The 17,016-nt window shown below is 38.1% G+C and overlaps 1 pseudogene; it reads left to right on the plus strand.

The window, feature by feature from the left end:
- The first annotated feature begins 4,573 nt into the window (after nucleotides 1-4,573).
- LOC110286930 (non-selective voltage-gated ion channel VDAC1 pseudogene) lies at nucleotides 4,574-11,773 on the plus strand (annotated as a pseudogene).
- Nucleotides 11,774-17,016: the final 5,243 nt, after the last annotated feature.

The raw sequence follows: 17,016 nt of genomic DNA on the forward strand, positions 1-17,016 counted from the left end.
ACTTGAAAAGGAAAACTATGACAAGTTGAAACATATTTGAGGACTTGGTAAGGAGCTAAAGGATCGAGTTTTCAGGTAGTTCAATTATTGTCATTATTCCTTGCTAGGGCAAACAAATTCTTCAATAATATCAGAGGTCCCTGACACATCCTAGCACAGTTCTAGGGAATTTGGTATCACTGGGAGAGGCAAGGAATGAAGAAATGACCGACTGACTGACTGACTTACTGACTGAGAGACAGACAGACAGACATAGATGTGGTCGGGTATATTGGTTTCTATGCTGGAGAAACCTCATCACCAGAGAAGCTCAGTGTGTTTATTATATAGAGTTACACTAGAAGGTGGGGGTGTTATATACAAATAAACAAGGATTTTATTTTAAAAGCTGGTTATGGATGCAGGGTTAGCTAATCTTAGTACAGGCTCTGTAGCAGACTTCAGGATCTAAAAATCTGGGGGAAAATCTATGTTGGCAATGTTCTGCACACATTACGTACAATGATACACAGATCCGAATGGAAGGGTTTGCCATTTCTCTCTGACCTTTGCCCCAGGGGAACACTTCAGTATTTTCCCCATAGGTCCTAGGCTATGGTTCTAATATGGCTGGGACTATGTAAAAATGCATATTCACCCAGCAGTGCATTCACCTACGCCTTCCTATAAGTGCCTCTTTTGATCCTACTAAGCAGTATTTGTCCCTGAGGCATTTGCTTTAATACTTACTGATGTCTGGACATTCCTTTTATACACTGCACATGCTCTACCCAGAGCATCTCTATGGACAGTTAGCTTTCTTTATAGGAAATATAGTTTATGATTAAAGGTAAACACAGAACTCATTAACTGTAACAGTGAAGCTGAAATGTCTGGGAAATCCTAGAATGTGGAGTATTTTAGGGAATATAAAAATTACCAGTAACTATGCAGTTAAATCTTTAAATATTGATGATCTAATCTTTGAAGATAAAAGCTTTGGCTGACCCAAGCTTGTGCCCTGACTTTGAAAGAAATGACCATTCTACTGATCATAAAAGATATTTGCTATACACATCTGATAGGGCCCAATTGTAGTGTTTACTTAGAGCAAATCCATATTCTGTTCAACTGCAGTGACTTCATGTTTTCAGTTTAAGCATTGATGTTTAAGCAGAGGTCAGGTACATCTGGTTGGAAATACTGATAATCTCTACACTGATAATGAACTTCTTTGTGTTTCCTGCACAGCCCATGTGCAAGCTCATTCACTTCACAGGCTCATTCTAACATCTCTGTGAATCACTTTCTTATCTTAAAATCCTCATTCGTCCTTCTTAGACACTTCTCAGGCAGAAGTTACTCTCACCCAGAGGAAACTTCTTTTTTTCACATCCTTCAGTGAGGTGTGCTAGCTAATATTACTGCAGTGCCCATGCATATGTACAGACACTTAGGGCTCTCTTGTTTCATGTAGTAGTAATGGTAGGAAATTATGACTGAGATAGTTTTCTGTTCTGCCTAAATAGTACATGGTAAAGGGATTGATAAAGAAATAGATTGCATACTATTTAGCTCTAAAGAAAATATAATCAGAAAATTTGCAGAAAAATGAATAGATTTAGGATGTGTAATATTAATCCAGGTTACACAATGCACATAATTCATATTATCCCTCATATAAGGAAACTAGCCAATTCTATCTATCTATCTATCTATCTATCTATCTATCTATCTATCTATCTATCTATCTATCTACCATATCATATATATATATATATATATATGTATATATATATATATGAATGTACATGTTTAAATAGCTTAAGATGTAGAAAAGAGAGCAAGAATGGCTAAATATTAGGGGATGAAGAAGAAGTGAATGTCTTTTATAACTGTACAGAAGTTCAGTAAATGTTATTGTCTTCAAGTCTGTTTAATTTTGTTACATGTTAATTTGGATTCTCTCTCCAAATTAGCCCTTTAGTTTGGCTAAGGATTTATCTATCTTGTTGATTTTCTCAAAGAACCAACTTTTGGTTTCGTTAATTCTTTGTAGAGTTCTCTTTGTTTTTAATTGGCCATGAATGGAAGGTACTTAGTGATAAGTAGATATTAGCATAAAGTACAGAATACCTACAATAGAATCCATAGAAGGTAAGAAGTTCAACAAGAAGGAAAGCCCAGGTAAAGACATTTCAATCCCACTTAGAAGGGGGAACAAAATAATCATGGCAGGCAGACAGAAAGAGGGACCTGGATATGAAAGGGGAGGAGGACTGGTAAAGGTGGGAGGATTGGTATGGGGGGAGAAAAGATAGAAGCCCAGAGAGCCAGGAGAATGAATGGAAATATTCAGCTGCTGGACTTGGGGTCAGGGGGAGCCTCTAGAAAGTCCCAGAGACCTGGGATGTGAGAGACTCCCAAGAATATATTAGGAAGGATGACCATAGCTAAAATGTCCAACAGTGAGGATGGATCCTGAAGGGATCACCTCCAGTAGATAGAGAGGGCTCCCAGTGGAGGGAAGGGGTTTACCAAATTACCTTCAAATCACTGTTCCATTTTTGCCCCTGCATTTCTACTAGACAGTAATAATTCTGGGTCAAAATTTTGAAAAGTGTGTCCACTTTAAAAGAAGCGTTCCTTCACATGTTTGCCCCAGTAAAACAAAATCCAACTGACCCAGAATTGTTCCTGTCTAAAAGAAATGCAGGGGCAAATATGGAGCAGAGATTGAAGTAATCCATCCCATGGGTGGGCACCAAACCATGACACTATTAATGAAGCTATATTGTGCTTGCAGACAGCAGCCTAGCATGGCTGTCTTCTGAGAGACTCTACCAACTGATGACTGAGACAGATGCAGATACTTGACAGGCAACCTTTGGACTGATGTCAGGAACCCCTACTGAAGATTTAGGGGCAGGATTGAAGGAACTGAATGGTATTGCAGCCCCATAGGACCAACAGTGTCAACTAACCCTGACCCCTAGGGGTTCCCAGAGATTAAACCACCAACCAAAGTTCATACATAGTGTGATCCATGCCCCAACACATATGTAGCAGAGGACTGCCTTGTCTGGCCTCAGTGGGAGAGGATGCACCTAATCCTGGAGAAAGTTGATGCCCCAGAGTAGGTGGTTGTGGGAGGGGGTGAAGGTGGGAGGATGACTGAGGGGGTTGTGGGGGACTGGGGGTGGGGAAGCACCCTCTCAGAAGCAAATGGGTAGGGAGATGGAATGAAGGACTCTTGGAGGGGGAACCAGAAAGGGGGGCAACATTTGGCATGTAAACAAAAATTTAAAAAAGATGTAATTTCAAAAAAAATATTCAACATCCTTGGTGAAGTAGAAACTTAAGGGTTCTGTGGAAAAGTCAGTTGGATTGTGTTTTACCGGGGCAAACATATGAAGGAACTTATTTTTTTAAAGTGGACAGAGGTGTGAAAAGCTAAGGCAGACATGTGCAGGAATGTTTCTCTGAAGCAGAAACAGGAGAGAGGACTTTCTGCTAAAGCAAACACGTAAAGGACATGTGATGAAAGATTCTTTGCTAACATGTATTGGTCTGCCTTACCTTGCATAGTTGAACTTCATTTGTCATGACACTATAGAGAGGAAAGAACTGAAAAGCTTGTGGTGGTATGCTACAGTTTGTTGCCACTTCCAAGGACTTGGGCTGATTGGATGCATATGCTGAGGCAAGGCATGTGGAGGACACATGATGTTTGGAGGGTATAAATAGGACCCACAGAGTGATGGAGACAGAGCTTGGCTTGCTGGTACAGCTAGCTCCCACTTGTGTGTCACACATTTTCACTGATCTTTGCTTTCCTGAGAGAGGCACAGCTAAGAACTTCTCCTAGTGTCTCTCCTACAGACTTGAGCTGAGACTGAGGCCCGGCTGTCTCTGCTAGGACATGTCATCTCTGTTGCTAACTGGACTCTACCAAACTGGAATTCTGGAATATCTGTGAAGTGTTTGTGAATGGATCGAGCTGCCACTGTCTACTAACTGCTGATTTCCAGACAACACAGATGGGAGTTGCTACAATGAACCTTTCTAAACAGGTCCATTTCTGCTGTATCCTTTTTTCCCCCACTACCTCTGGTGGGTGATGGTTACATGGAAGGTTAAAGCATTTAAGAACCATAATTAAAAATGGGTTTGAAACAATTAAAGTTACAGTTGGTCATCAGGGAAATGCAAATAAAAACAACTGAAATTCCTCTTACATCCATCAGAATGCCTAAGATCAAAAACTCAAGTGGCAGCTCCTTCTAGCAATTCCTCCATTGCTGATGATAGTGCAAACTCATAGAACAACTTTGGAAACAGATTTTGCAGTTTATCAGTAAATCAGGAATAGTCCTACTTTATGACATAGCTACACTACTCCTAAGTATATACCAAAAAGATGATCTACCATATAAGAAAGATACTTTGCTCCACTATGTTTATATCAGCTTTATTAATAATAGCCAGTAACTGGAAACAACCTAGATGTCCCTCAACCAAAAGATGGATAAAGAAAATGTGGTACATCTACACAATGGGATATTTCTCAACTATTAGAAAATAGTTGAGAATCATGAAATGTGCAAGTAAATGGTTGGAACTTGAAAAGATCACCCTCAGTGAGGTAACCCAGACCCTGAAAGACACATATGGTTTGTGTTCACTTATAAGTGAAATAATAGCCATAAAGTACAGAATAAGCATGCTACCATTCACAGACCAGAAAAACTAAGTGTCAAGGATGGCCCAAGGGAAGATGCTTGTTACTCACTGAGAAAGGAAAATAAAGAGACATCAGTGGTGGATAAAGAGAGAAAACTCATGGTAAAGGGGGTGGGAAGAGGAACAGGAGGCATCAAGTGTGTGGAGGAGAGAAGGAGAGAGATCTTAGAGAGAGATCTAGAATTGATGTGGGAGAGGATAGAAAATTAGGACAATGGAAACTCCCAGGAAATTATGAATGTGGCCATAACTAATAAGACTCCTAGTAGTAGGCTTTTGTGGAACCTTAAATGCCCACCTCCTGTAACCAGGCAAGAATTTCAATGGAGGGATGGGGACAGAAACTTAGCCACAAAACCTTTGACTCACAATTTGATCTGAAGAAAAATGGGCAGGGATAAAGAGGGAGAAGAAATTGAGGGAGTGGCCAATCAATTATTGGCCCAACTTGAGACCCATGCTCTGATAGAGAATTCACCACAGACACTATAAATGATACTCTGCTATACTTGCAGAAAGGAGCCTAGCATAACTGTCCTCAGAGAGGATTCACAGAGCAGCTGATGGAAACAGATGCAAAGAGCAAAGGTGGGTTGATATCCATGAAGGCCTACTTCTCTCTGAAGAAAATGAGAGAGGGGAATGGGGGGAAGGGAAGGGAGAGGGAAGGACTGAAAGGAGAGGAAGGAGGGGACACTGAGATTGGGATGTAGAGTAATTAAGTTAATTAATGAAAAAAGGTGTTTTACTTTTTAAAAGACTATAATACAGTTGCAACATCTCATTACTTTTCTACCTCTAAATCTCTCACTGTCCTTTCTTTTAAGTTCATGGCCTCTTTTCATTACTATATATATAATTATATATTTATTGTGAATTTATATATAATATATGAAATATATATAACACATTTATTATTTATATTATTATACATTATTATTTTATATATAATACATAACATGTCATATTATATTTTATATAATGTAAATATAATTTTAAATAATATAAATATTATATATTGTACATTATATAATTTTACATGTTATATTACATATAAAATTATGCACATAAATATATTAGATACTATATTATTAAGAAATTATATATCATATATCATAACCATATATCATATATTACATATGATACTTTATATATAAAATTTAATAAACATAAATTTTATTATATATATAAAATATATATTTATTAAATAACATATAAAATATAAATGTTATACAAAGTATATAATATATGTATAAATTTCAATTAATATAATACACAATATTTATGATATAATTATGTTTCATATAAAACAGTTAAATATGTAATATACTATATATTATATATAATATATAAATAAATACATAAATAAGGATAACCTCTTCAGTCTATATGATGTTATTAATATGTATATATTTTCAGGGTTGAGTATTTGCTATTAGATAATCAATTGGTATGCTGTCCCATAGGAAGACTATTTCTCCATCTCATAGCATTCTGTAGTTTTGTATTGTTCTTTGTAAGGCTAATGGCTTTCACCATTCACATTAGAATGTCTATTGTTGTTACCTTGTTAATGTTTTGCTAAGGTCTGACATGGGAAGACAATGCAAAGGTCCCTCCATCTCTATCTGGTACTCTTGCTGAAGTCCTTTCAGATTTAACTAGAGTTTGATCTCTTGATGAAGGATTCTGTAGAAAATTGCTCATCTTTATTTTAGGAACCCACTCAGTGTCAAGAAAATTTAAAATAGGAAATTAGAGAGAGAAAGTGCATTTTTTTTATTCAAAGCTACTGTTGTATAGGATAAGACTATTTCGTCACCGCTGTATGTGACAAAGAAAATAACTGTAGGTGCAACATTTTCAAGAGCAACTAGCCCTGAGCATTCCTTACTTTGATGTAGCAGGTATCTCTGTGTCACCATATACACAGGAGCCAATGAAGTAAAGAAAGAGCTACAGGGATAGATAGTTTTAAAAGTAAATATTATGTACTGGGCTAAAGAACTCCTGATTTCAGAAATTTCTCCTGTTTTTTTCCCCACTATAGTATGGACAGAAATGAATGGTAAAGCTAAAATGATTACTTAATATGTAACTCCAATACAACTTTAAATTCTTATCGTTATACCAGTACCATGCAGTTTTTATCACAATTGCTCTGTAGTACAGCTTTAGGTCAGGCATGGTGATTCCACCAGAGGTTCTTTTATCCTTGAGAAGAGTTTTTGCTATCCTAGGTTTTTTGTTGTTCCAGATGAATTTGCAGATTGCCCTTTCTAATTCGTTGAAGAATTGAGTTGGAATTTTGATGGGGATTGCATTGAATCTGTAGATTGCTTTTGGTAAGATAGCCATTTTTACAATGTTGATCCTGCCAATCCATGAGCATGGGAGGTTTTTCCATCTTGGTATAACGACAGACAAGTAGACCAATGGAACAGAATTGAAGACCCTGAGATCAACCCACATACCTATGGTCACTTGATCTTTGACAAGGGAGCAAAAACCATCCAGTGGAAAAAAGACAGCATTTTCAACAAATGGTGCTGGCACAACTGGCAGTTATCATGTAGAAGAATGCTAATTGATCCATTCCTATCTCCTTGTACCAAGGTCAAATCTAAGTGGATTAAGGAACTCCACATAAAACCAGAGACACTGAAACTTATAGAGGAGAAAGTAGGGAAAAGCCTCGAAGATACGGGTACAGGGGAAAAATTCCTGAATAGAACAGCAAAGGCTTGCGCTGTAAGATCGAGAATCGATAAATGGGACCTCATAAAGTTGCAAAGCTTCTGCAAGGCAAAAGACATTGTCAATAAGACAAAAAGACCACCAACAGATTTGGAAAGGATCTTTACCTATCCTAAATCAGATAGGGGACTAATATCCAATATATATAAGGAACTCAAGAAGGTGGACTCCAGAAAATCAAATAACCCCATTAAAAAATGGGGCTCAGAACTGAACAAAGAATTCTCACCTGAGGAATACCGAATGGCAGAGAAGCACCTGAAAAAATGTTCAACATCCTTAATCATCAGGGAAATGCAAATCAAAACAACCCTGAGATTCCACCTCACACCAGTCAGAATGGCTAAGATCAAAAATTCAGGTGACAGCAGATGCTGGTGAGGATGTGGAGAAAGAGGAACACTCCTTCATTGTTGGTGGGATTGCAAGCTGGTACAACCACTCTGGAAATCAGTTTGGCGGTTCCTCAGAAAATTGGACACAGTACTACCAGAGGATCCAGCAATACCTCTCCTGGGCATATCCAGAAGAGGTTCCAACCGGTAAGAAGGACACATGCTCCACTATGTTCATAGCAGCCTTATTTATAATAGCCAGAAGCTGGAAAGAACCCAGATGCCCCTCAACAGAGGAATGGATACAGAAATTGTGGTACATTTACACAATGGAGTACTACTCAGCTATTAAAAGGAATGAATTTATGAAATTCCTAGGCAAATGGATGGATCTGGAGGGCATCATTCTGCATGAGGTAACATATTCACAAAGGAACTCACACAATATGTACTCACTGATAAGTGGATATTAGCCCAAAAACTTAGGATACCCAAGATAGAAGATACAATTTGTTAAACGCATGAAACTCAAGAAGAACGAAGACCAAAGTGTGGACACTGTGCCCCTTCTTGGAATTGTGAACAAAACACCCATGGAAAGAGTTACAGAGATAAAGTTTGGAGCTGTGAAGAAAGGATGGACCATCTAAAGACTGCCATATCCAGGGATCCATCCCATAATCAGCTTCCAAACGCTGACACCATTGCATACACTAGCAAGATTTTGCTGAAAGGACCCAGATATAGCTGTCTCTTGTGAGACAATGCCGGGGCCTAGCAAACACAGAAGTGGATGCTCACAGTCAGCTATTGGATGGATCACAGGGCCCCCAATGGAGGAGCTAGAGAAAGTACCCAAGGAGCTAAAGGGAACTGCAACCCCATAGGTGGATCATTATTATGAACTAACCAGTACCCCGGAGCTCTTGACTCTAGCTGCATATGTATCAGAAGATGACCTAGTCGGCCATCACTAGAAAGAGAGGCCCATTGGACACACAAACTTTATATGCCCCAGTACAGGGGAACGCCAGGGCCAAGGGGTGGGGGTGGGTGGGTGGGGGACTGGGGGGGGCAGTGTATTGGGGACTTTTTGGATAGCATTGGAAATGTAATTGAGGAAAATACCTAATTAAAAAAAATTCTTATTGTAATTACAATAACACAGCTAAATGCAATTTTTGGCAGTTGATTCCTCTGTTCAGATCCAAGGAGCAAAGTAGTGGGCATGAACTGGCAAAGTGCCTAGAAGTTTGGAACAGGCTGATATTTAACAGGGATAAGAAAAAGAATTGAAATCCATACTGAGAAAGTTCTTCCCAAAATTCCTAAAGAACATCCTCATGACAGTTGGGATCAGTAGTCTCCAGCTTTGGTTCAAAATTAGGCTCTGTACTGTAGTGCGTATAGTTTATGGATGTGTAAATTGATGCTTTGGAAAAGATCATAGCCTGTTTCGGACCATATGTGGAGGACCTGCTCTGGTTTTATTTACTGCTAAATGAAACAGTTCTTGGAATAATTGCAAAATTGAAAAATTTGTTCCATATAAGTAGTTATAAAATACAGTAGGCCTGGGCAGGCACCCGCAAAGAATTGGCTACATGGGAGAAAATATACGTCAGAAAAAATGTTAGAACAGACTACTTCCTCCAAAACAGGTCCAACACTAATATTTTAGAGAGTGAGTGTTGCCAAACCTGCAGAGTTAGGCATCATAAACGTGCCTTTCTAAAACATTGCTTTTGGAATGTACAGAGACTTAGGGAACATAAATGTAGCTCTTCTTTCAGAACCATTGCTGTAGTCATTACTCAGGGTTCTTTTTTCTTTTTTCTTTTTATTTTCTTTTCTGTTCTTGAGAACACATTTTTTTTTCATACAATATATACTGGCTAATGTTTCCCCTTCTTCATTCTTTCTAATTTTTTTCAATCTCCCCTGCCCTCTATATCCATTCCCTTTCTGTCTCTTCTTAGGAAATGAATAGCCATCTAGGGAATAAAAATAAAATAAAATTAAAGATAAACACAAAACAAGTCAGAATATGACAAAACAACAAACAAAGGAAAAGATCCAAAGAAAAGGCACAAGAAGCATATAGACTCATAGGTACACATGCTTATTTATACAGGAATTGCCTGCAAACACAAAAGTGGAAGCCTTAATATATACTCAAAGGAGTTATAAGGTAAAAAATAAAAATGAAAATGAAAATCCTGACGAAGAACCTTTCTAATGTTGAATTCATTTTAGGTTGGCTGCTAGGGATATAGTATACTTTGAGGAGTGGTTTGTTTACCGAGTGAGTGATACTACCTTAGAAAAAACCTAAATTTTCCTTTTTTTTTCTTTTGGTTTTTTGAGACAGGGTTTCTCTGTGTAGCCCTGGCTGTCCTGGCACTCACTCTGTAGACCAGGCTGGCCTCAAACTCAGAATCCGCCTGCCTCTGCCTCCCGTGTGCTGGGATTAGAGGCGTGCGCCACCACACCTGACTAAAACCTAAATTTTCATTTGCAGTTGACTGTTATTTGGAGATAGCTTCTACTCTGACAATTTAAATACTTGTGTATTCTAGGTTTCAGATTCCATGGAGGGATAAACTGATTTTTGTTTGAATAAAGTGAGATAGCCAGGTGGAAAGAGGTGTCACAAACCACAAAATATTCCTACAGTTACTCTCAAGGAAGAGATTGCTGTAAAAATATGTAAAAAGTGTGTGTCCAACATGGGTTACCAATAGAATAGAGGAGGAGGAGAAGGAGGAAGAGGAAGAGGAGGAGGAGGAGGGAGAGGAGAAGGAGAAGGAGAGGGAGAAGAGGAAGAAGAGGAAGGAGGAGAAGGAGAAGGAGAAGGAGAAGGAGAAGGAGAAGGAGAAGGAGAAGGAGAAGGAGAAGGAGAAGGAGAAGGAGAAGGAGAAGGAGAAGGAGAAGGAGAAGGAGAAGAAGAAGAAGAAGAAGAAGAAGAAGAAGAAGAAGAAGAAGAAGAAGAAGAAGAAGAAGAAGAAGAAGAAGAAGAAGAAGAAAGAAAGAAGAAGAAGAAGGCGGCTCCTTGCTGCAACCCCTGCCATAGCTGCTACTGGCAGCCACTGTCACCTCCTCCGAGAATGTGGCTGTGCCTCCCACATACGCTGATCTTGGCAAGTCCACCAGGGATGTCTGCACCAAGGGCTATGGCTTTGGCTTAGTAAAACTTGATTTGAAAAGGAAGTCTGACAATGGATTGGAATTTACCAGCTCATGCTCTGCCACTATGGAAACCACCAGAGTGAACTACAATCTGGAAACCAAGTACAGATGGACTGAGTATGGGCTAACATTCGCAGAGAAGTGTAACACAGACAAAATCCTGGGCACTGAGATGACTGTGGAAGACCAGCTTGCTTGTGGACTGAAGCTGACCTCTGATTCACCTTTCTCATCTAAAACTGTGGGGGTGGGGGTGGGGGGGTGCTAAAATCAAGACAGGGTACAAGACAGAGCATATCAACCTGTGCTGTGATGTGGACTTTGACATCGTTGGGCCCTCAATTCGGGGCTTTCTGGTGCTTGGCTATGAGGGTTGGCTGGCTGATTATCAGATGAATTTTGAGACCTCGAAGTCCCGAGTGACCCAGAGCAACTTCAAAATTGGCTACAAGACAGATGAATTCCAGTTTCATACTAATGTGAATGACAGGACAGCTTGGTGGCTTCATTTACCAGAAGGTGAGCAAGAAGTTGGATGGAGACTGCTGTCAATCTGGCCTGGACTGAAGAAGACAGTAACACTGCGGAATAGCAGCCAAGTGTCAGGTCAGACCCTGATGCCTGCTTTTCAGCCTAAATGAACAACTGCAGCCTGGTTGGCTCAGAACCTAAAAGCAGGTATCAAACTGACGCTGTCATCTCTGCTGGATGCCAAGAATGGCAATGTGGGTGGTCACAAGCTTGGTTTAGGACTGGAATTTCAAGCATAAAAGAATATTGTACAATTGTTTAATTTTAAACTATTTTGTAGCATATCTATCTTCAGGATTTACTGGACGTTTTAATGTTGTATGTTGGGGATGTGAGAATTGATAAATACCATGTTAGACCTCCAGGCTAAGGTTAACTCGGCTTTAAGGTGTTTACAATTTTAGAGGTACTGCAGAAACCCCATTCCAGAACAGGTCCTTTTTAGCTGTTGGGATAGGTTGCAGTGGAGCCCTCTAGAGATGCCATGTTGCCAGTGGAAGCTGGGAACGTGTGGACTTTTTATAAATCTGTATCAAGACTCCAGATGAAATTGTGACTTCCCAAGCATCGAACCCTGGTGTCCTAATCCTATTTGCTCAGAAGCATGTACACATCTTTGTGAAAGGGATGTTTTTAGACAGATCATCACGCCCTGTTCCCATCCCAACCCACCAGTTACCTGTTTTACACCAAAAGTAGTCTTTAGGGTGTGGTTAGCTATTTCTTTTGTGCCATTTTACGGTGGAGAGAGTGGGCATGGTGGAGCCAGTCATTCGGGACTTAATTCTTCCTTGTGTGGTTTTCTTCCTTTCTTCTATTTTCTTTTTTAATTCTTTATTTTTTTTGTCATTGCACCAGAGTATGACATAACTTCCAGGTTCTCCAGCTCTGAGTTGGGCAGGTGATTGTGGTCATACCCTGACAATGCGAGGGATCTCAACTGACTTCTCTTGTAGCCTCACAACTCATTTTTAGCCATTTAATGGGTACATTATAATCTTCCATTTTGCATGGAGTTAACTCCTCCCCTTCAAATGCTGTAATTACTATCGTTTAATAGAAAACTTGAATAAAATACTGAAACCTCAAAAATAAGAAAAAGAAAAATGTACAATGTACAATGAACTCCTCCTCAAGAGAGAAACCAAAGTGAAAGCATGTAATGATTTCCAGTAAATGTATATTGAGACATAATACTCTTACCATGCAGAATTATTTATTTAGTGAAGAAAGACATAAAAGATATGGGGAAGCCTTACTCAAATACTGACATTTTTAATATAGGTGCCATTTTGTTTCTTCTATAAATATGATGGATAGTATTATCTAGATGGCGAAAGCTTTGAGGAAGTTAAAGGAGACAATGTTTGCCTGACGTTCAGTAAAACTTAATAGAGAGTTACTCCACAAGAAAAAAAATTAGGAGTAGTAAAATTTGTAATAGCACACCATCCTTAGCATCAACAGTAATGATAGCAGCAGAAATGAAATACTATGCATTTTTTTATCAATTTCTTATTTTAAAATTAGTAACTTCACTCAGTAAGACACAAAGACTGCAATGAACAGCAATTGTATGCTAGGCCCTAGATTATGTTAGGTGGGGATACTGAAAAATCAAACAGAATGCAAGCAAATAGTGCTGACTGGTGACCTGACTGCCAATTACATTTCCTGTCCTCCTTAAATAGTGATGCCTGGTGACCAGACAGCCAATTATATTTCCAGTCCTCATTGCTCATTTTTTCACTCTGGAAATTAAGAAAGCTTGCTCGGGGTATAGCTTAATAAGAGAGTGCTTGCCTAGCATGCGTGAGCCCCAAGTCGATTCCCTGCATATGGAAATATGACGAAATATAAAATGCTCACTTGCCCAATATCTCAACCATCATTAGTAACTGTGAAGCCTGGATTTGGAAGTAGAGCAAAGTATGAAATATCTACAGATGTCTTTGAAGATATTTTATTTATTCTAGCTTATTTATTTATGTTTAGCAATAGGGAGAATTGTGTTTCAGCTATGTTGTAAGAAGAAAAGCTTAAGAGTTAAGATTCAAAATATCAAGAATGGTAAGAACTTGGAGCTTTGATGGTGTTCTTTGGTTAATGAAATGATACCGATGGATTCCCACTCTGGATTTTGGCTTTTTGTAGCCACAGTTAAGTTCCAATTCTGAAAGCAATCTTCAGTGGGTGATCACTGACAACCAAAAACACTCTTACCGAAGAAAAGACACAAGCAGAATTTTCTCGTCGCTTATAGACTAACATGAGACTTCATAATCTAAAGCCTTTATGTGTTTTGCTTTATGTGAATGCTTATAATTTACAGAAAATATGTTTCTCAATCAGTGATACTAAGAAACTATCATCAACTATTTGAAAATTGGCACAATTCCACCAACAGTTCCTTTTTATTTCTCATATAGGATCTGATCCAGGAGCATATCTATATCTTTATTAGGTATACTGAGGTTTCTTTAATTTGGATCATTTTTAATAAGTCATAAATATATTTGAAAATAATTTTGGCATACATATTTTTAATATTTATTAAAAATGAAAGAAAATGCAAATAGTAGGGAGCAGATCTACTTATTAACTTTTATATAAAGAACTAGTTGTGTGAGTGTTGAATGTTGTGGATTTGGTTTAACGCTTGAATTATGTTAAATGGGTCCCCAAAATTGGACAAGAATACATACACATAAGACGCTAAGTGTCCTTGCTCCTAGTTGTTTTTGATTGGTAAATAAAGTTGCTGGTGGACAACAGCTGGGCATACAGTCAGAGGTGGGACTTTATGATTCCTGGGCAAGGGACTGGGAAAGAGACCAGGAAGAAGTTTGCTGCTATGCTGTGAAAAGAGGACCTGTTACACCTGAGGAATGCAGAACAGAGAGACAGCCAACACATAAGAGTTAGGGAAGAGTAGACCCAGCCCCTTCCCCCAAATCCTGAACCTCCCCCTTCCCCGGCCAACTGGGTCTATGCCAACAAAGATAGAATGTAGATTTTAATAAGTAATAACTCAAGAATATCAGAGGGGAGGTGTTAGCCATGTTGCCGGTTTGGAGTAGCCCAGCTGTTTAAGGCATATTAAAATATAAGGTTGCATGTGTATCTTTCATTCAGGAACCCAAATCAATGGGTAGTAAGGAATGAGCCGCCGCTGCCAGGTCTATTTGAGTAGCCTTAATTGACAACTGCAACAGTTTAATATTTCAAGACACAACACCTTGAAAAACGTTTGAAGTTTATTGATGTTTGATTTTTATAAGCATTATTGTGAGAAAGCTACTTTGTGTAAATATGTAATAAAATGGTAGAATTATGTTTATGACCATTTCAGAAATGGTTGGGAGTTCTGTCACAATCCCATCCAGAATTTATTTGACATTTTTAGAAAATTCAAATTGAAAATTCAAGATAAAAATTTTAAAGTCAAACATTTTAACTCAATCCAACTCAATTACATACCCATTTAATATTTACATACTAAGAGATGATAGTAGGAAGACATTAAGTGATTGTTTTCTGTCATTAAATTATTATATGTTTTCATGTGAGCAAAGATCTCTGTGTGAATAGGAAATTAAATGCAATTTAATTCAAGCTATTTGACTGACCTGCTAAAGAGGGCTAAGAGCCTGAACTGACTTGTGTAATTGCAATGGCATGTTGGGATTAGCCTTGGAAGCCATTGTCATGGGCAGTGACAATTTTGGACCTGCTGCAGTCACTCCACACAGTGGAGTCGGTTGCCTTCCATACAGTCCCACATCATTTTCATAAAGAGGTCTGAGACCCAGAGAAGAACTGAGTGTCAACCCCAGCCCGAAGAAGAAGAAGAAGAAGAAGAAGAAGAAGAAGAAGAAGAAGAAGAAGAAGAAGAAGAAGAAGAAGAAGAAGAAGAAGAAGAAGAAGAAGAAGTAGTAGTAGTAGTAGTAGTTCTGGGATGTCTGATTCCACCTTGTGAGATTTCCTTCAACCACTCACACTAAATGAAATCTAAATAATATTATTCAATGATAATGCACTTTATTCTCTCATCTTTAGTGATATTGTTGTTTTGTTTTCATCGTTTTTGTCCTGTTACACTGATGTCTTTCACAGTATTAGGTCAACTTTACACACTAGTCTTCGATTATTAATAAGATTTATATCTACCAATTCTGACATCAATATTTGAATCTCAGCTAAATCTTCTATGCTTCTGAATGGTAGAGGGGAAAAAAGAAGATAAGAAGGGAAAACATTGTTTTGCAATATTTCTGTTTCTTATTAAAAGTCAAATCAACATGACTATAAAATCTTTGTTCTGTCTTGATTATATCTGTCTGATGAAGTTAACAGAGGCATTTTATTTTCAAACAGAGACCTACCCATTGGAGTAGGTTTAAAGTGTTTTAAGCAATGATATTCAGAAACAACCACTTTTAAGCAAAGCAAATGAGGATGCTTATTTTATTTTACAGACTAGCTAAGGTGCTGATTACATAAAATGTTACCTAGCAACTGGGGAGAATGCTTAGCAGTTAAGAATAGAATGTGTTCTTCCAGATGACTCGGTTCAATTCCAAGCACCTCCATGGAATTCATAATATTTGTAACTCCAATTCCAGTCTATCTGATTCTCCCTCCTGGCCTCTCTGGGTACTAAACATGGAAATGGTATACATGCATACAGGCAAAACACCTTAGCATGTAAAATAAAAATAAATATTTAGATTTATCTACACAATTTCTATGCAGGTCTAGACATAAACTCCAAGATGATAGTTTGTTAATTGTGCTCCACATGCACATACATTTTTGAGGGATTATGAAATATGGAGAAGTTAGAGCATCCAAGGAGCAGTTCAGATGTTTTGTGTACTAATAATCCTATATGAACTTCCAGCTAATGTGGTAAAACTAGAGTTTGAATACGTAGAATTTAGATAATAAATATTAGGCACTATAGGCAAAGCTAATTATCTGCTTGGTCTCTTAGAGTTCTAAGAGAAAGAGTAACAAGGAAGGTGTCTTTTCCTTTTGGTCCTTCCACAGTGATTTGTTTTAAGCCAACGGCTTGAGGTTCTTTGTCACACCTTTGAACTATGTTGAAATATTGCCTTAGTTTTTGTCAGTGTAACTCTTTTCTTATATTAACCCTTGTCTTTAATGACCTTATACTCAGCACACAGTATTGAGCAAAATAAGAATTTAAAATATAACCTTGGAAAAAAAATAAAAGAATAGCCTACAATTGGTGATCATGTGTATAGTGAAAATATAACAACATCAGTAACTGAAGTCAAACCGTAAGCATCTGAGTACTTGAAACAATGTGAGTCATATGCCTCTCCAATAGATATGGATAAAATAGATTATTCTTATATCAAAAAGTTATAACACGTGCCTATTTAACTTTAAAAATTGTTCACAGATCTACCTCCATTAATATTTCAATGCGTGTTTGAAACAGGCTGCTTTCCTT

This window comes from Mus caroli, unplaced genomic scaffold (assembly GCF_978045245.1).
Source record: "Mus caroli unplaced genomic scaffold, Mus_caroli_1 scaffold_1, whole genome shotgun sequence".
NCBI lineage: Eukaryota > Metazoa > Chordata > Mammalia > Rodentia > Muridae > Mus > Mus caroli.